At 37.2% G+C, this 21,065-nt stretch overlaps 1 protein-coding gene and 1 non-coding gene across 4 annotated transcripts in view; one reads left to right on the top strand and one right to left on the bottom strand.

Annotated features, from left to right (window-relative positions):
* The window catches only part of FGF12 (fibroblast growth factor 12), a 614,868-nt gene that overhangs the window by 234,910 nt on the left and 358,893 nt on the right, over nucleotides 1-21,065 (bottom strand). The gene's annotated exons all lie outside the window — the stretch shown is intronic.
* TRNAT-AGU (transfer RNA threonine (anticodon AGU)) lies at nucleotides 11,166-11,241 on the top strand. The gene has a single exon. It is a non-coding gene; the product is annotated as a tRNA-Thr (tRNA).

Below are 21,065 nucleotides of genomic sequence, written 5' to 3'. Positions count from 1 at the left end.
TTTCTGAATGTGGTCAACTATTTTCATCCTTTAAGACCTACCTTATTTAAATACATTATGAATCTTATTTAAACCCTACAGAGATAGTCGTTTCCTTTTCCATAATTATTTATTTCATAGGAGTATCTCTCTACTGGCATTTGGAACATGATATGATCGTAATTTGTCTATGCACCTGTCTCATACCTAAAGTGCAAGACTCTTGAAGGTACGCCTCTGCAGTTTCTATTCCAGTTATAAGTACATATGTTACATTCAATAATGTTATTGATTATAATGAAAGGTACATTATTTCTAGGAATTTAGGTTTTCTTATTGCAATAAAAGTGTTTTTAAGATAAAAATAAAATTAAAAACTTAAAATACCTCAGCCTGACATTCAAGGTTATGTATAGATTTCTACTACATGGCTCTATTTACTCTAATATATTTATTTACTGTTTCTAGTAATTTGATCTTTTTCCTCCTACCTTTTAAGTCCATGCTTTTGCTTATTTCATTCTTTAAGCTTAGAATGTCACTTCCCCATATCTTTATGTTGACACTCTGCCATGCTTGAAATGACAAACCAAATGCCCAGTGCTTTTCCCTCACTTCTCAGCTACCTAATACCTTGGTCTAGGTCAGTGGTTGGCAAACCGCGGCTCACGAGCCACATGCGGCTCTTTGGACCCTTGAGTGTGGCTCTTCCACAAAATACCACGTGCGGGTGCTACCTCGATAAGAAATGTACCTACCTATATAGTTTAAGTTTTAAAAATTTGGCTCTCAAAAGAAATTTCAATCATTGTACTGTTGATATCTGGCTCTGTTGACTAATATGTTTGCCAGCCACTGGTATTTACAATTTATAATTTTCTCCCTTAAAAATAAATGTTTTGACTCTTAACAACAACCAGATTTTATAACTAGATTTTAAGCTCTCCAAAAAAACCAGGAGCACATCTAAGACACATTTGTATAATATGGAAAGAAGGAGAGAGAGAAGGTATAAGAGGAAAAGAGAATAACAGAGACAGAAGCACACACAGAAATACCCGCATGTGTGCGCACACACAGACAAACACAGCACAGAGTCAAAGAAACATTGAAAGAGAGAACAGCAGGGTACTATATATTTTATTTATATATATTCAGCAACCCAGTAAACATCTGCTGAATAAAGACCACAACTGTAAGTCAAACAGAGTCTAACCATCTAGTCTGACATTTGAAAATCTTCTCAATCTTGTTCTTTCCAAAAAGAATATCTCATTCTTAATATTTATGTAAAATGAACACTTATATTTTGAAAATTGAAATAATGAAGTTGGCGTTTTTAGGATCCGTAAACTAAACTCAATCATTAAACCACATGGAAAAAAAGAGTATGGAAAAGGATAATGAAGGGAAGGGATAGTTTCTTCAACAAACAGTGTTGGGAAAACGAGATATCTACATTCCAAAGAATGAAATTGGACCCTTACCTTGTATTATAAACAAACAAACAAAACTCAAAATGGCTTAAAGGTCTAAACATAAAACCTGAAACTATAAAAGCCCTAGAAGAAAACAAAGGATAAAACCTTCCTGATATTGATCTTAGCAGTGATTTCTTGGATATTACACCAGAAGCATAGACATGAAAACAAACAGCAGACAAGTGGGACTATATCAAATTAAACAGTCCTGCACAGCAGTGGAAGCAATCAACAGAACAAAAAGGCAACTGGCAGGATGGGAGATAATATTGGTAAACTGTATATATGATAAGGAATAATCCAAATATATAAGGAATTTTTACAACTCAATAGCAAAACAAACAAACAAAACAACGATAACCCAATTAAAAATAAGCAAAAGGCATGAATAGACAGTTATCCGAAGATGATATACAAATGGCTAATAGATACAAGAAAAGTGTTCAACATCACAAATCATCAGAGAAATACAAATCTTAACCAAAATGAGATATCATCTTATACCTGTTAGGAAAAGTACTATCAATGAATAAAAAAGAAAGAAAATGACATGGATTCAGGATGTGGAGAACCTAGAGCCCTTGTGCCCTGTCGATAGCCACTGTGGAAAAGAGTATAGAGTATAGAGGTTCCAGAAAAAAATTAAATATAGAACCACCCCCATATGTGATCTAGAAATCCCACTCCTGGCATATATGTAAAAGAGCTTAAAACAGGAATGAAGAGTATCATCATAAACTTTGAGACGAGGCCCTGGCCGGTTGGCTCAGCGGTAAAGCGTTGGCCTGGCATGTGTAAGTCCCGGGTTCGATTCCTGACCAGGCACACAGGAGAATCCTCCATCTACTTCTCCACCCTTCCCCCCTCTCCTTTCTCTTTCTTCCCCTCCCGCAGCCAAGGCTCCATTGGAGCAAAGTTGGCCCAGGTGTTGAGGATGGCTGCATGGCTTCTGCCTGAGGCACTAGAGTGGCTCCAGCAGCAATGGAGCAATGCCCCAGATGGGCAGAGCATCACCCCCTGGTGGGCATGCCAGGTGGATCCCAGTCAGGCACATGCAGGAGTCTGTCTGACTGCCTCCCTGCTTCCAACTTTGGAAAAAACAATCAAACAAACAAACAAAAAACTTTGAGGTGAAATTCCATGGCCTTAGTTAGCTGACCTTTCACATAGCACTCTGTAAATATCTTAATAATGTCCCTGATTCAAAATTCATTTATTCTTCCCACAAATATTTATTGAGCACTTGCTATATGTCACATGGCCAGAAAAATAGATGTACTATCCTGAGGGCAAGTTGAAGGCACTGGAATCTTATACTATTATCTTTGTTGTGTGGCATAGCATCCTGGTCATAGAAACTGCTACTCAGTATTTGCCAAATAAATAATAAACCAGCTGTGGTTTCTTTTTCAGTTTGCATATTTATAAATTGCCTAGGTCACATTTTCATCATTAAGAATTAAAGAAAAAATTGGAGGTAACATTTACCACAAAAAGGACATATTCAAATGTGGAATCGACAGGGAAAGCCAGCAATCCTCTGTGATACCAAGTTTGAGAGGGCATAAGCACAGGATGCAGGAACTGGTGTGTGTGTGTGTGTGTGTGTGTGTGTGTGTGTGTGTGTAGGATGACTCAGGTTTTGTGGGAGTGAAATAAAGGGAAGAGTTTGGAGAGTCTGTTACAGTTAAAACATTAGACATCTTGTAAAATTATATAGAACCAAAAGAAGTACTTTGTAAAAGTGATATGTTCTTGCCCTGGCCGGTTGGCTCAGTGGTAGAGCATCAGCCTGGCGTGCAGAAGTCCCGGGTTCGATTCCCGGCCAGGGCACACAGGAGAAGCAACCATCTGCTTCTCCACCCCTCCCCCTCTCCTTCCTCTCTGTCTCTCTCTTCCCCTCCCGCAGCCGAGGCTCCATTGGAGCAAAGATGGCCCGGGCGCTGGGGATGGCTCCTTGGCCTCTGCCCCAGGCGCTAGAATGGCTCTGGTCACAACAGAGCAAGGCCCCGGAGGGGCAGAGCATCGCCCCCTGGTGGGCAGAGCGTCGCCCCCTGGTGGGCATGCCGGGTGGATCCCGGTTGGGCACATGCGGAAGTCTGACTGTCTCTCCCCGTTTCTAGCTTCAGAAAAAAGAAAAAAAAAAGAAAAAAGAAAAAAAAAGTGATATGTTCTTATTCAATTTAATTTCTGCCTATTATCCACACAAGTTATTCCAGTGACAATAACATGACAATCCAAAGCACACCAGAAAGCACTTAATGTAACAAACAATAAAGGTGAAAAAAAGAAAGAGAAGAGGAAGGGAGGAAGAAAATAAGGAAGGGAAGGATAACAAAAACCTCATTACAACCAGTAAAAGCTTTTTCCAAACAGGTAAATTCAGTATTTCCCTGTGAAACTTCTAAGGGCAGACTTATTATTGCTTATAATAATGAACAGCTATAAAAGGATGCAGTTGTATTTTAAAATTCTGGGTTGAATTTGCTGAATAGGCAATGAAAAATGCATTTTATGACCCACTTAAAACTCAAGTAAATTTATAGTGGAAGATACTGAAAGAGAATTGGGCTATTTGGGGTCATAATCTATGAACTCTTAATATAAGATTGTCTCGAAAAGTCAGTATCATTTTCCACACTTCAAAATGTTCTCCATAAAGATACTTTAATAGTGCATGAATATAATATGTCCTAAGGTTCATCTCATGATATTTTCCCCTTTAATTCTAGAGTCTCTTGCAAAAACATTTGTAATTATACTATTTATAATATTTGTAGGTCACTCAACTGATTTCCCATTATTCATGAAATTAATATTTATTACTGGCATTTACTTATCATTTACTAAGGTCAATTTTTCTTCCACTCTGTTTTCAATAGGAAAATGATCTTAAGAAACAGTCAACAAACTAGGTGATGGCCTGAGCTCTTTAATCCTCCAATATTAAAGTGGTTATACAAGGTATCGTACAAAAATATTAAATTTTAAAAAGCTGAAAGCTGTTACAAAGATTATAATATCCAGGAAACAATAAAATATTTTAATTAACAATTTGATGGACGCAAATAAATACATTTCTTCTTCATTATTTTGTATTTACAATCTCTGAACAACTTTTCATATAAAAACAATTTTATAGTACAGTCAGGCAAATTAATTGTTCCCTCATCCTAATTCCATAGCATTCTATACACAGTACTTATCACATTACCCTTTCATATTTGTGAGTTTGGCTAAGTCTCCCCTCAAACTAAGAATACTTCAAGAATACAAAATATTTTTTTCATCCAGACTGTACTGTATAGTAGAAGCCTAAACAATATGGTCATTAAATTTAATTCTTTAAAATAGCACTTCTTACAGAAATTAAGGGAAAGATGTGATTGTTCCCATTTCTTTACTATTGAGTCAAGGAAACAAGACTGGCATGAGGACTGAACTTCAGTCCAGAGGACAGAGCTGTTGGTCATGATCCCTACTTCTAACATTCAACAGCTTTGTGACCTTTATGACTTGAAGTAATGTAACCTCATTGACTCTTCATTTCTACTCTGAATGATTCACAGACATTAATAAGATAAATTAGCATGAATTTTTAAAAGCACTTGCTAAACAATAAAAATAAAACAGAAAGTATTGTATTAGTGCTGGTAGTTGTTGGTGGTGGTGTTAAACTTTCAAATCTTGAGCATTTGTAATGAGGATTTCATAGGAGGGGATCTGGGTCATCATTATCTCATGTTTTAACTTAAATTTCTTAATATATCATGAAAGAAGAAGCAGAAATGCATTTCATCTTATATATTTAAGATGTAGAAAGCAAAATCAACTAAGAATTTAAAGCATAAAAAGAATATAAAAATCAACATACTTTTGGCAATATAGATTCAGTATTTTCAATATGATGACCTATTTTATAAGCAATTGGTCAAAGTATTTCAACTGTCTTATTTATTTTCCACACTGAAGTTACTGATTTATGAAACTGATTAATGGTTTGGGGCTTAGAGACTTATATGCTTTCTTCTAAGCATTGGCTCAGAGCCAACATGGTGGATTCTCTACATAGGGAAAATGAGTAACCTGACGACCTCCTTTCTTTGACAAGAGCAAGTAGAAATGTTTCTCTTAGCACTAGTAGAAATCCTACCATTGGTTTTTAATCCTGATTATTATCATATAACCTTTACTGTGTTACTTCAGAGAAGTTCAGAAAGTTGAATAATTAACAAGTCAATTCAAAGTGATTCTTCTTTTTTCCTGAAGATGAAAAATGAAGCATATCACTATCGATAATGAAAGCAAATGCCTGTCATCACTCATCCTCTGCCACCAATTTGTCTTACACAGAAGACTTGTCTCACTGTCCATTTGAAGAGCTCAGTGAATAGCACAGGTGTTGTGCATAAAATCAACGAGCAAAAACTGCCTTTAAGAAATCTATGCATGTTGTTAAGCTTAGATTTGTATTGTCCACAAATACTTCATCAAATGTTCCGTTGCCAATATGGGACACTGTGGCCTGTTAGGTTTACTCATTAATTTAGCATATACATTCCAGACATTGTGCTGGACATTTGTGATGCAGTGGTATAAAAAAGAAAGACATGGTACCTGCCATCACGGTGGTGAAAGTCTAAATTAAAAAAAAAATAACTCCACACATGTACTCTGACTCCATCTTTAGAGATGAGGACACGGAAGCTCAAAGATGTGGTTTTCCCAGGGTCGTTAAGTCCACCAAGGAAGAGCTAGGATGTGAACCGGGGTTCTGATGGCTGCAAAGTTATAAAAAATTGTAGCTCTTAAGATATAAGAGAAAATTCTCATAACCGCAGTCTAAGCAGTTGTAAAGAAAATGAGGAAAAAATAAAACTAAAATACATTTGGAAGCTTTACAAAGATTGTCTTAGCCAAGCAAAAATGTCCCACTCAGAAAGTATAAAATCTTTAGTTCTTCTTAATTAAAATTACACACAGGTAAACACAAGCAAACTTGCTTGGATGAGTCCGGTATGCTCAGCCAAAACTTGGCACTTTGTCATCATTAAATACCAAAACAAAAAATAAATTGAAAATTTATGCAGATAATACTGATGAGCAATTACATTTAAATAGTGAAGAGTCAGTGAAATAACCACAAAGAAAACACCGAAATTCTACTCAAGTTACTTTGATGTTGACACTCAAAAGGTTATATTTACTGCTCATGATATAAATATATAATATACCTGGTGGGGCTAAAGTAGGTCTATAGTTATAAGTGCGTGAAACACAGAGTTTATTCTTGTATTATTATTCATTAATCATTCTATTATTTTCCATATGAACAACTGAAAACCTACTCTTGCCCCACCCTGTATATCAGCCTCATTCCAAAATATTTCTACAGAAATGAATGTGGTAAGACTTTTTAAGAAATGGAGGAGGAAATAGAATTCTAGAAATAATATGATGATTTTTGTCATTACTATTCTCTAATTGAACATCTTTCCTTTGTCTATCTCTAGTTATACATCCTTAGTTACAGATTCTTTATTTTCTAAAGCATCACATTTCACCTATCACTCGACTGTGATTACTCAATAACTTTCACTGGTTCCTCTTTTCCTAACATGCAGGGTTAAGACACTCTAAAATGTAGTCCTGTGACACTTCCACATCATTGCTTTGCTTTATCCAAACCCATCAGCTCATTTCCCCCCAACATTGCCAGATCTTTACGTGAGTCTGTGCCTCCTTACCCACAATGCAGTTCTCCTAATCTTAGTTTACATGCTTTGTTCCTATATTCATCAAGATTGCATTTAAAATCCACTTTCACTGAGCTCCGTAGCTTTTGGAGATCTCTCTCATCTCTGAGATCTTGTGACTTTTCTGTATTGTGTTTTGTTTTATATAAACAGTCAACTTCCTCTACTGCTCTGGGAGTAATAGAGGCAAGAATTGTATCGGGGTCATCCTTGTAACCCAGTAACTAAAACCGAGTTGGCCTTCAATGTGTTGTTGTTAACGAAGACGAAATACATATAGGCAGTCAAAAGTGAAACTCATTTTATTATAGCTGTCTGAAACCTCACCTTAAGAAGACATTGGAGCCTGAGCTGTGGTGACACAGTGGATAAAGCATCAATATAGAACGCTGAGGTTGCGGGTTTGAAACCCTGGGCTTGCCTAGTCAAGGCACATATGGGATTTGATGCTTCCTGCTCCTCACCCCTTTCTCTCTCTCTCTCTCTCTCTCTCTCTCTCTCTCTCTCTCTCTCCTCTCTAAAATGAATAAATAAAAAAATTAAAAAAGAAGACATTGGAGGCTAGGCCACAATGCTAATGTCTGCCATGGACAAAAGAGGGGCACCTATACTATTTCTTGTCATCTCCAGCTACAGGGCCTGGAGATGACAATAAAATATCACAAAACATTTCATAAAAGAACAGCAATTTGCACTGTACTTGAACAAATATTGCATAAATCTGTCTCAAAGTCTTTTGTTGCATATTACAACATTCTAGGGAGGTTTCTGGTTTTGTTGTTGCTCTTTTAAAAAACTTATGATGCCCTGTGACACCCATACCAATTTAATAAAAATTTTCAGAACTGAACATAGGTATCAATATTTTTTTAAAATTCTCAGATGGGCACCATTGATATTAAAAAGAAACCCACAATTTCATATTCAGTAGTTCTGGGATAGTTCTAGCAAGTTCCCAGATGCTGGTCCTTACCAAACCTAATGAGTTAGGAGACCAAAGTCTGGTGTGGGCAGCATATACCTGTCCTGCAGCTTATGGGAAAGACAGACACTGAGGCCACATGTAAGACCTACTGAATCCAAATTTGAATTTTAACAAGATCTCCAGGTGATTACCATGCACTTGAGGTTTCAGAAGCACTACTCTAGATCAGTGTTTCTCAGAGCATGGTCTTGTGACCTCGATAGAACTATAAACTCTCCAGTCCCCACTCAGACCTACTAAATCAGAAACTCTGGGGATACCATATATTCCCATGTATAAGATGCACCCCTTTTTGAAAAATTTGGGGCCTAAAACCTGGGTGCATCTTATACAGTGGTTGTGACATTTCAAATGTCATAGCTAAAACTGAGGACAAGGCAATATATAAAGACAATGATATGTCATCAGACACAGATGAGGACAAGGTAACGGATGGGAGTTTTGACAGTGAAAAGGAGTTGTGTGAATTTTATAATGAATAAAGCTTGAGTTCAATAATTTTATGTAATATACTTTTTTCAAATTTTGGGTCCCCAAATAAAAAATGTCTTATACATGGGAGCATCTTACACATGGGGAAATATGGTGAGCCCCCGAATCAGTAGTTTAACAAGCTCTCCACATGATCTGGTGCATGCTAAAATATGAGATGCAACATTCTAAAAGAAATCACCGTTCTTACACCTGAATGCACTTTGGAATCATCTGTGTTATCTTAAAAGGAGACCGATGTCTGGATTCCATCTGCAGAGATTCTGCTTTTATTGATCTGGAATAAGACTTGAGCAGGTTTTCAAACTCACCCAAGTGATTCTAATGTGTAAGAACCTTGGAGCCACTGTTCTTGAGAACGTGAACACAGGCTGGAGGTGGACTGCCTTTGCACCTCGGAGGACATTCTATCAACAATATCAACGGACTGAGAACAGACCGCTTCTAACTGTATTCATTCTAACTCCCTCAGGGGGAAATTCCAAGTGCAGTGGGGCTTAATTCTGTCTAAATTAGACTTTCATCTAATTCCCAAAAAAATACAAAGGCTGGGTCTAGAGCCTAAACGAGTGCTGAAACTGAAGATAAGTTGCCAAAAAGGCTTGTTATACAATTCTTCAAAGCTCTGCTCAAGTCCTACATTTCCCCTGAAATGACTCTTGATCATATTTCAGCCAGCAAAGATTTCTCCCCTTAGACTTTCCAAAGCATTTCCTTCCCAGAGGGTAAATGTGATATTATATACTTTACTCTTGACACATAATTCCCAATTTGCAGATGAGAAACTATGGCTTCAAAGTGATAAGCAAATTTCCCAAGTTTATACAACTGGTATGTTGAGAAATGCATATTAATATACATTACAGTCTGTCACTAAAACCCGGTGCGCTATTCACACACCAGGCAGTCTTCCCAACTACCAGAACTGACCCCTGGTACACACTAAAGGAACAATAAAAGTGATGTCTTCTGCCAATTCCTAAGTAAGAAGAAGCAAAGAGAAGCTTTATTTAAGATATTTTTTAGAAAGTAATTATAATACTAGGGAGTGGGCTCAGTAATGCTGCACAGACATATTTTGACATGGGTTTGCTTCACATTCTGTCTCAGTTCCAGGGAAAGCAGATGTTCTAAGTCCAACATCACGACATCTTGGCAGGATGCCCGCCTGTTCTGTACCACTCTATCTAGCCACTGAAAATACACACACACAAATGTACATGTGACATGCCTCAAACTTCCCGAGTCAGACAGATTAAACAGGAAACCATTTAGTTAGGATCTTTAAAATTATTGTTTAATGATTTACTATTTCCAAAAAAAATGTTTTACAGTTTATATATAACAACATTCAAGAAAAATCCTCTCAAGTTTAATATTTAGCTTCTCAAAACTAAACCATCATAATAGTTTATTAGTAAACCTCAGTTCCTTCTGAATATTTTTTGAAAGTGTTATAAGAAGAATACAGTAGTATAATGTTTATTGGAATGTTTAGGGAATGTTGATTGTACACTGGGAAATACTAACCAGAAAAGAGAAACTGCGGATTCAGTTGTAGAGTGGGTAAAGGCATTAGCTCTGGGACAAATACAATCACTGAGTTCAAATTTGGGGCCTATCATGTAATATCTGTGTGACCATGGGATAGTTATTTAAACTTCCCGTGCCTCGGTTTCCTCAAATAAAAAGGAGCAATGATTACTGGGCCATATATATAGTTTTAATATTTAAATTAGTAAAATTTCCAGTTTTCATATCTGTACCAGTCCCTTAGAAAGTACTCAAAAAGATTAGCTATCATTATCTAACATGCCTCAAATTCATAGGTCAAGAAATCTTGCTTGGCACATAGCTGATCATTTCATTTTCCAAATCTCTCATTGAAAATATACAGTTTTTTCTTTATACTTCATGATACATCCTGAAAAACACCAGTCCTTATGAGAATCAAGTTATGATCTATCCCTTAATTAGGTGGTGGCAATAGACTGAATGCCTAAGTGAACCAGCCACATATAACATATCCCACTTCCATTTATTATTATCTACATTAAGAATGTAGGAAACTATGTATAACCTCTCAAGCAATAACTTGAGGGAGGAACATAGGATAGGGATATAAAAGATTGAATTTTCTTTACTGTGAGCAAATCAACACATATCTCCCAGCCTCAGAATCAGGTAATTTCATGGGGATTTTCAATTATCTCTAACTCATTGCAACCTAATACTCTTTACTACTACTCAAGAACCTCCCTCCTCCACTATTTTTTTTTTTACTCATAAAGCACATGTGTGTATATTTTCTTTTTCTTGCAGCATAAGCTTAAATGATAAATAAATAAGTAATACAATGTATCCTCCTCTTCTGGATAAATGTACCATTTACATACTTTTAGAAAATGATATCTCTGAAATTATCAGCATGAATATATAGTCATATAACACTTTAAAGATATATTTAATCCGGCCCTGGCCGGTTGGCTCAGTGGTAGAGCGTCGGCCTAGTGTGCGGAGGACCCGGGTTCGATTCCCGGCCAGGGCACACAGGAGAAGCGCCCATTTGCTTCTCCACCCCCCCTCCTTCCTCTCTGTCTCTCTCTTCCCCTCCCGCAGCCAAGGCTCCATTGGAGCAGAGATGGCCCGGGCGCTGGGCATGGCTCTGTGGCCTCTGCCTCAGGCGCTAGAGTGGCTCTGGTCGCAATATGGCGACGCCCAGGATGGGCAGAGCACCCCCCCCCTGGTGGGCAGAGCACCGCCCCTGGTGGGCGTGCCCGGTGGATCCCGGTCGGGCGCATGCGGGAGTCTGTCTGACTGTCTCGCCCTGTTTCCAGCTTCAGAAAAATGAAAAAAATATATATATATATTTAATCCTGTGCAAGAGCATATTCTTCTTCTATTATTGCCAGAGTTCACTTTTCCAGACTATTATACTCAATTTTCTTCCTGTTTTCATAATGGAGAATGACTTCCTCATCAAGCATTTAAATTCTCTAAAATTGACTGTCATTCTCAAAACAAAATGCAATTGTGTTCCAATTTTAATTATTCATTGAAACTGGGTGTTGTTCAGCAGATTCATATTTATTTTTTGATGGGGTTGTTCTTCGAATTTAGTTTCATTCATTTCTTCAGTAGATACCAAATACCTAATATGTCCAGGCACTATTCCTGGTGCTGTAGATATATATAAATCAGTGCAAAATGCCCACAAAACTCCTGGCCCATGTGGAGCTTATATTCCACTTTGCCTTTCGGTATAAATGATGGTCTGATTATAGTATTGCTACTATGAATTAACCTATCCATATCAAATAGTAAGGCTTTATTACATGCCAACTCAGAGATAAATCAGGCATAGTCAATGCCTTAAAGAACTTATAACCCTAAGGATGTAAATAAGTCACATACATAATAAATATATACAAATAAAACTGCTTTAAAATGTACCATGTATGCAAAGGACAAAGCAGGACTTCCAGTTAAAGAAATCAGAAAAACTTTTCAAAGTCACTGACTTAGAGTACTCTTTAATACCCCCCAACTTAAGAACCTTTAATTTAGTCTTTTCATGCAGCAATAGCTACCACCACTAAGAATTTTACTTCTGTTAAAATGGCGACTGCTTATAATCTCCTTGTAAACAAGGACTTCCACCCCTATGATGAGATGAACAACTGAAAACAACAACATTTTAAGCACTTTTCATGAATCAACCCATTTATTCTACCCAACAGGCATATGACCTCAGTACTGTGATTACTTCTCCTTAACAAATAAGGGATTTAAAATGTGAAGAGATTAAATAACTAAATCAAAGGCATATAATTTCAAATCACATAGCTTAGATTCACATTGTGGCTCTACCATTTATGTGTGTGACTCTCTAGATATTTATACAACTCTTTAAAAATACCACATAAAGATTTGTAAACACCCTGACCTGTGGTAGCGCAGTGAATGGAGTGTTGACATGGAATGCTGAGGTTACCAGTTCAAAACCCTGGGCTTGCCCAGTCAAAACACATATGAGAAACAACTACTATGAGTTGATGCTTCCCATTCCTCCCTCCACCTTCTCTATCCTCTCTCTAATACCAATTTTTTTTTTTTTTTTTTTGCATTTTTCTGAAGCTGGAAACAGGGAGAGACAGTCAGACAGACTCCCGCATGTGCCCGACCGGGATCCACCCGGCACGCCCACCAGGGGCAATGCTCTGCCCACCAGGGGGCGATGCTCTGCCCATCCTGGGCGTCGCCATGCTGCGACCAGAGCCACTCTAGCGCCTGAGGCAGAGGCCACAGAGCCATGCCCAGCGCCTGGGCCATCTTTGCTCCAATGGAGCCTTGGCTGCGGGAGGGGAAGAGAGAGACAGAGAGGAAAGCGCGGCGGAGGGGTGGAGAAGCAAATGGGCGCTTCTCCTATGTGCCCTGGCCGGGAATCGAACCCGGGTCCTCCGCACGCTAGGCCGATGCTCTACCGCTGAGCCAACCAGCCAGGGCCTCTAATACCAATTTTTAAAAATCTAAAAAGATTTATCTGTAAACAGAGATTTCCTTACAGTAACAAATCTTTCATAACAAATGATATTTATAGAAATGGTTCTATCAGTTTTTCTGAGCATATAGTCACTTCTATAGAAGAATAAAAGGCTCTCAAAATCTTAGTGTTTCTCTGTTCTCTCATTTTGTAAAAGCAGAGATTATATGAATCTAAGAAAGTTTATGTAACTTGACCAAGACAAGCAGTAGTAAGCTAACAGGGCTAAAGATAGACCAAAGGAAAGAGCTTAGTCCTCAGCTCTTTCTAAGAATATACTTGGTTAAATAATTCCCACAAGATTCTTAACCACTATGTAGACTGCCTATAAACATGCCCATAAATAGTCATTGAGCAAGTAGGAAGGGGGATAATTTCAAATTGCTCATGTTTTGCTTTACTGACCAGAGAATCACATGAGGGCAGGAGTATTAGGATCAAAAAGAAATAAAAGGCCAATAGGAAGTTAAGAGGCCAATGTTTAAGTAAGAGCAGTAATTCTCTTTTGATTTTATGTGAATAAGTCAATTATTCAAGAAAAGATTTTGTTCTTGTTTAAGCTTCCCACAAATATTATCTGGAGGAACAGTCTTGAAACTTAAAACACAATCAACAAAAACAAAACTCTAACAAATGTTCATTACTTCTAGCTAACAAAATCCAAAGGCAACATTTTTCCTTTAATAAAAAAAAATTAAAGAAGTAACTGTATTCATAAGCCAAAGCTGAATATTAATTTTTCTCTTGAAAAGATATGTCACTATAAGAGTAACAACATTTCATCTACCAGAGTGTTGTTCAAGATGATGTAAATAATCATGCTTAAAGAAAATCAGGAGAATAACACTAACACATGCGTTTCTTTTTCTTTTCATCCTACTTACACGTGTAAAATCATTCTTAAAGTGCACATGATAGAAGAAAATAATATCCTTATACTGTATATGGCATAGTCCTTGCTCTCCCATGAGCCCTATAATGTATATGTACTATATATTTAACTAGGTAAAGGAGATGAAGTCCTTCTCCAGAAAGGCCCTATGTTAGGGGAAGAAAACATCTTTATAATGCTTTGCAGCATGCCTTATATCCTTGATAATTTTTTTCAAAGTAACTATTTAGATTTCATTTCTTTTCATAGTTCAGCAAATACAGAGTGTCTATTGGTTTTGGCTATATTTATATAATTGTGACTGGTGGTATCAAAATATCACGTTTGGTATTATAAGTAAAATAACTGGATGACTAAATTTTTACGTGTCTAATTGGATTTTTGAAACTCAAATACAGACCATTTGGAAATGTTTCTCTTTATGCTGAACTCATGGAGAATTTAATATAGTCATAAATTTTTTTAAAAAACTGTATTTGTATATGTAATCAGTAGTTAGGAACTCAATATATTAGAGATCTGGAATAAAAAGAGCTCAAGAAATAAATTCCAAATTAGTTATATATTGACTATAAAGATGAAACAATGCTAAAACAAAACAAGGAAAAAATTTTAAATGATCTCAGAATGAGTAAAACCTTTCTAAATAGGAAAAAAAAGCTGAGGGCATAAAAGTATATTTTAATTTAAAACTAAAATAAATAAAGCATGGCAATAATATTTAGAGCGAAATAACAAAAGGTAAAAATATTTGCAACTCATATAACATAGAGCTAATTTTTATAACAGATTTCCTGCAAATGAAAAAACAGATATTTTATACAAACAGATATAAGTAGACATTTATTTTTTAAAAAATGAAGTATAAGAGATGGCTCTTAAAATAGATGTAGAAGTGCTCAACCTAACTCATGATAAGAAAAACTAAAGTGTATGTTTTTAGGCAACAAAGAATCAAAAGTTTGCTAACACATTTTGTTAACTAGGAGATAAAAGAACAGATACTCTCAGTGTATATCTGTATGACAAAGAACAAATAGGTTTCAAAATTATAAAAGCACATACCCTTGACTCAGCAATTTCACTTCTATGACTCCATCCTATAAATACACTTGCACACTTGCAAAATGACTTATATACAAACATATCTTTTAGAGCAGTGGTCCCCAACCTTTTTTGGGCCACGGACCGGTTTAATGTCAGAAAATATTTTCACAGACCGGCCTTTAGGGTGGGACAATAAATGTATCATGTGACCGAGACAAGCGTCAGGAGTGAGTCTTAGATGGATGTAACAGAGGGAATCTGGTCATTTTTTAAAAATAAAACATCATTCAGACTTAAATATAAATAAAACGGAAATAATATAAGTTATTTATTCTTTCTCTGCGGACTGGGTACCAAATGGCCCATGGACCCATACCGGTCTGCGGCCCCAGGGGTTGGGAACCACTGTTTTATAGCACTGTTCACATTAGCAAAACATTAGAAAGAACTAAAATGTTTTTCAATAGGAAATTAGGTTTAAAAAATTGTCCCATTTAAATATGTACTTAAATGGAAAAATCTTATAAATAAAACATTTTAAGTTAAGAAAAAGATTTTAAACAAGATATATACTATATAAATATAGATAAATAGTACTGTATATGTTGATAAATGTATAGACTTTATGTGAAAGGATAAAAGTAATGAATAAAAGAGAGGAGGGGGATAGATAATTGATTTTGACTGTGTCGGTGCCTTCCAGCCAGATAAACACACCCGCAGTTAAAGTTAGGATTAATGACTCAAAGCAAAGAGGAAAAAATACACAATATGGCAGAACTGGGATGCCTTAGTAAGGAGTTGTAAAAAAGGATTCATACGACTTGGTCAGTGTTCTGTCACTTTTAGGGAGGCTCTAAAAACTGTAGGTTTACTCTGATTGGACGCCCTTAGGAAGTGGGTGTAACTTCGTGATTGAGTATCTTAATAATTGTTATCTACTAGGCAAGAAGAACAGAGCAAGGTTAAATCTGTGCTTGGTGAAGAAAAAGAAGGCATTCATATAAGCCAAATAAAGAAATAGTTGACTTTTTTGTAGTTTGGACAACGAGCTTATTTTTGTCTATGTTCAGATGTGATTACAGAGTGGTCTTGTTTCTGTCCTGATGCATCCGGATCACAGTGGCTTTCAGACTGGGTGTTCTGTGCAATTGTTTCTGCTCAACAGAAGCACACCTAGGACTACTGGGAGTGGAACGCCCGTTTCTGGCTCTCAGCGACTGTTTTGCTCTGTCTCAACTGTGTATCCTTTTGTGCCTTTACAACCATATACCATGTACTTATCTTACCTATTCAAAATAACTGCAGGAGACCTTAAAAGTCACTGAGTTCTGAGACTAGCCTAACCACCACCATCTATTTCCCCTCCCACACCAAACAGGTTTTCTTGTTCAAACCCTTTACTAAAACAAAACATGGAAAAAGTTTTAAAATGATCGTGAAATGAGAAAAGCCTTTCAAAAAAAAAAAACTGAGGGTATAAAAGCATATTTTAAATAAAAAATAAAATAAAGCAGGGCAAAATGTAGAAATAAGCAACCAAAAGAGTAAAAATATTTGCAGCTCACATAACACAGAGCTGATTTTTAAACTGTCAATTCTATGTGCCAGGGCAGCATCTGTCTGAATATCTTCAGTATCACTGTTGGGCTAATTTATCAGGCAGCTCATTCCACATCAAATGGCTCTTTCTACTTTTTATTCAGAGGAAAAGAGAACAATGCACTTGGTTATAATATCTTAATTGTTTTCACCCCAGCATGTTTGACCTCTTCAAATGCATCTTCTCCTCTAGTAACTAGTGGAGCAGAATAATTAGCTTCCTAATTTTATGTAAAATATTCCTATTAAATACTCTCCAAACTGCAATTGTATTTTTTGTGCCAGCGTTCCAACACAGTTTTGCATCTTTTGCTATCATTACATTTTCAGAGATTCTTATCTGTTGCTGCTACCAAAAACCATTTGTTTTTTTGTACTCAATTACATGTAATTAGTCTTTCCTTCAAGAACAAAAGAACAGGTGTCTTTATCTATTCTATGCAAAATACCATAGTAAGGTTGTTTGGACCTAATGATGTCTAGTGAACCAAATAGCACAATTCTGACAGATGCTCATAGTAACAAGAATTTTTTTTTCAAACAATTAAATGCTTTTAAGCTTGCCCACACAAAATAGAGAAAGAGAAGGCATTTTAACATCTCAGAGGCTTATAATTTTCATTAAAAAGTTGAGTGGAATTTAAATCCTTCTCTGATGTTTTAAATCTCTATTCAGAAAATGTCTAAATAAATTTTTTCATTGAAAATTAGTTAGAAAAATGGTGAAATCTGAACAAAGTTTAAAACTCATTTAACAGCATTATACCAGTATTAAATTCCCGGTTTTAATCACTGTACTATTGTTACATAAATTGGTACTATTAGGGGAGCAGGGTGAAGAGTACACAGGAATTCCCTGTATTACTTTATAAGTTTTCTGAAGTCTAAACTTATTTCAAAAGAAAAGGTTAAAAGAAGTATTTGGGTAGGAAGAGTATTTAGCCAATGGCCTAGATAAACTTTTATACAACTGCACTAGGAAACATTCATTCACTTGTTCCATTTTTATTGAGTACTTACTATATTTTAGAGGTTATTCTAGGTTCTATTGATATATCAAATATCCAAACAAAATCTCTTCATTAATGGAACTTACATTCTACTGGGGGAAGATCAATAATAAACAAATAAGCAACAACATATATACAGGGTAGTCATTAGAGCTAGAAACAGAAAAATAAAGTAGGGTATCAGAATAAAGAGGGCCAAGGTAAGATGTGTAACTTTATAAGAGATGGTCAGGGAAGGTTGCTTCAATGTCTATAAGAAATAACTTGGAAGCATTGCTTATAATTGTCCTAAAATAGAAATGATGATTACCTACAAAAAAAGAGAATAGATAAACATATTGGGTATATTTATACAAAAATAAAAATAAATAATATAACACAAATATATATATATAACTATATATGCGTCTCTGTTGGGCAGGTAAAATGTATTATGCTCACTTTGTTAAAGATGACGCTGCCCACGTGGAGGCCGTTGCCCAGGGGATATTAATGTGTGTTGGGGGCAGGCTATGGGCAGCAGAATCCTTGTAGCCTGGGGCTTGGTTTTGGGATTAAGCCTTTCCCACCCCTTTTGATGTGGGGTGGTACAATCCCATCATGTCCCAGATAAGTGACTTTGTATTAGAGACTTCCCTATATTGGATTAAAGGTTTTGATTTCTACACTATAAAATGGGGGCAGAACAGGAGCTTGCTTGCGCTCTTGGTTCCTGGGATGATTAGCATGAGAGAGCAGAGGGAGCAGAGCAGAGAGCAGAAAGAGGCCATGTGGCCAGGAGAAGCAGCCAAGATGGCGGAGTGCTGAGTGAGAAGCCAGTTTGTGTAGTGTTTGTATCTGGGATAAGGAAGGAGATGGGGAACTGAGGAGAATAAGGCTGATGAGTTAGAAACCTTGGATTCTAGGAAACTCGGATAAGTCAGTAGCTTTGTGAGCGCTGAATGTGAGTGGGTTTTGGAGCTCAGTGTGTGTTTTACTTGCCCGCCGGTGCAAGCTAGAATTAAAGACTATATATATATTTATACAAAAATAAAAATAAATGATATAACACAAATATATATATATAACTATATATGCGTCTCTGTTGGGCAGGTAAAATGTATTATGCTCACTTTGTTAAAGAGGCCATTGCCCAGGTGATATTAATGTGTGTTGGGGTGGGCTAAAGGCAGGGAGAATCCTTGTAGCCTGGGGCTTGGTTTTGGGATTAAGCCTTTCCTACCCTTTTTGATGTGGGGTGGTACAATCCAATCATGCCTCAGAGAAGTGACTTTGTATTAGGGACTTCCCTACTTTGTATATTGGATTAGAGGTTGTGAAGCTACAATATAGAATGAGGGCGGAACGAGAGTTGGTTCTTGGTTCCTGAGGTTAGCATGAGAGAGCAGAGAGAATAGAGCCAGCAGCGGGAGGAGGCCACGTGGAGGAGGCCAGGAAAAGCAGCCAAGATGGTGGAGTGCTGAGTGAGATGCCAGTTTGTACAGAGTTTGTATCTGGGATAAGGAAGGAAATGGGGAACTGAGGAGAATAAGGCTGTTGAGCTTGAAATCTTTGATTCTAGGAAACTCGGATAAATCAGTAGCTTTGTGAGCACTGAATGTGACTGGGTTTTGGAGCCCAGTGTGTATTTTTACTTGCCCGCCGGGTGCAAGCTAGGATTAAAGACTATGGCCCACCAGTTTTTGGCTCCATGGTTTCTTTACCGACTGTCCGAATCCAATGCGAACCTGCAAGAGCTAGGCTGCTGTGATGGTGGCCCTGGCCTTGCCTCCTTCTGGCTTTACAGGCTCCGTTGTTTCTTTACCGACTGTCCGAATCCAATGCGAACCTGCATGGGCCAGGAGGCTGCTGTGATGGTGGCCCTGGCCCTGTATGCTGGCTTTACAGTCTCATAACCATAATATTGAGAAGAAAAAGTACATAAAATTTATGTAATGCTCTCACAAAGCATTTAAAAATATGCAAAACAATATTATGAATAATTTAAGTATATATATGTGAAAAATGTATTTTACAACAGCACGGAAATAAAAAAATGCCAAATGCAGGACAGTTGTTTCGTCTGGTACTGAAGGAAAGCAGGATCCCACCAGAGACAACTAACAGAGGTTTCAAATGTATTGACATTTTAAACAAAATTTTAAGCCAATGTTTGGGTACTTTGTATTAGAGTGACTTTGTATTAGAGACTTCCCTATTTTGTATATTGGATTAAGAGTTTGGATTTCTACACTATAAAGTAGTTAGATGTACAAAATAGTAAGACTAGGATAAGCCAATGCTCTTATCCTAGTCTTACTATTTTGTACATCTAACTACTTTTTTTTAAGTGATGTATTTTTTTATTTATTCATTTTTAGAGAGGAGAGAGAGAGGGAGAGAGAGAGAGAGACAGAGAAAGAGAGAGAGGAGAGAGAGAAGGGGGGAGGAGCTGGAAGCATCAACTCCCATATGTGCCTTGACCAGGCAAGCCCAGGGTTTTTTGAACCGGCGACCTCAGCATTTCCAGGTCGACACTTTATCCACTGCACCACCACAGGTCAGGCTTAAACTACTTTTAATACCAAAATGTCAAAAGTGTGTGCAGTAGTTTATCTTAATAAAAAATACGATATTTTAAGTTTGTAAATTTAGACAGTTTCTAAAAGTGTTATCACCCTCGATGTGTATGTGTGTGTTATGTATGTCATTATACATAAATACGTGTAAAGCCAGAAGCCAGGGCTGCCATCACAGCAGCCTGGCCCATGCAGGTTCGCATTGGATTCGGACAGTCGGTAAAGAAACAATGGAGCCAATAACTGGTGGGCCATCATCTTTAATCCTAGCTTGCACCCAGCGGGCAAGTAAAAACACACACTGGGCTCCAAAACCCACTCACATTCAGTGCTCACAAAGTGTTGGGCAGATAATATGTATTATGCTCACTTTGTAAAAGTGGCGCTGCCCACGTGAGGCCGTTGCCCAGGTGATATTAATGTGTGTCTCTGGGCAGGCAGAATCCTTGTGGCCTGTGGCTTGGTTTTGGGATTAAGCCTTTCCCACCCTTTTTTGATGTGGGGCGGTACAATCCAATCATGCCTCAGAGAAGTGACTTTGTATTAGAGACTTCCCTATTTTGTATATTGGATTAAGAGTTTGGATTTCTACACTATAAAATGGGGACGGAGTGGGAGCTTGCTCTCTTGGTTCCTGGGATGATTAGCATGAGAGAGCAGAGGGAGCAGAGCAGAGAGCAGAAAGAGGCCATGTGGCCAGGAGAAGCAGCCAAGATGGCG

This window comes from Saccopteryx bilineata, chromosome 8 (assembly GCF_036850765.1).
Source record: "Saccopteryx bilineata isolate mSacBil1 chromosome 8, mSacBil1_pri_phased_curated, whole genome shotgun sequence".
Lineage (NCBI taxonomy): Eukaryota > Metazoa > Chordata > Mammalia > Chiroptera > Emballonuridae > Saccopteryx > Saccopteryx bilineata.
Note: the sequence above shows the minus strand (reverse complement) of the source record. Positions and strands in the feature narration are given on the sequence as shown.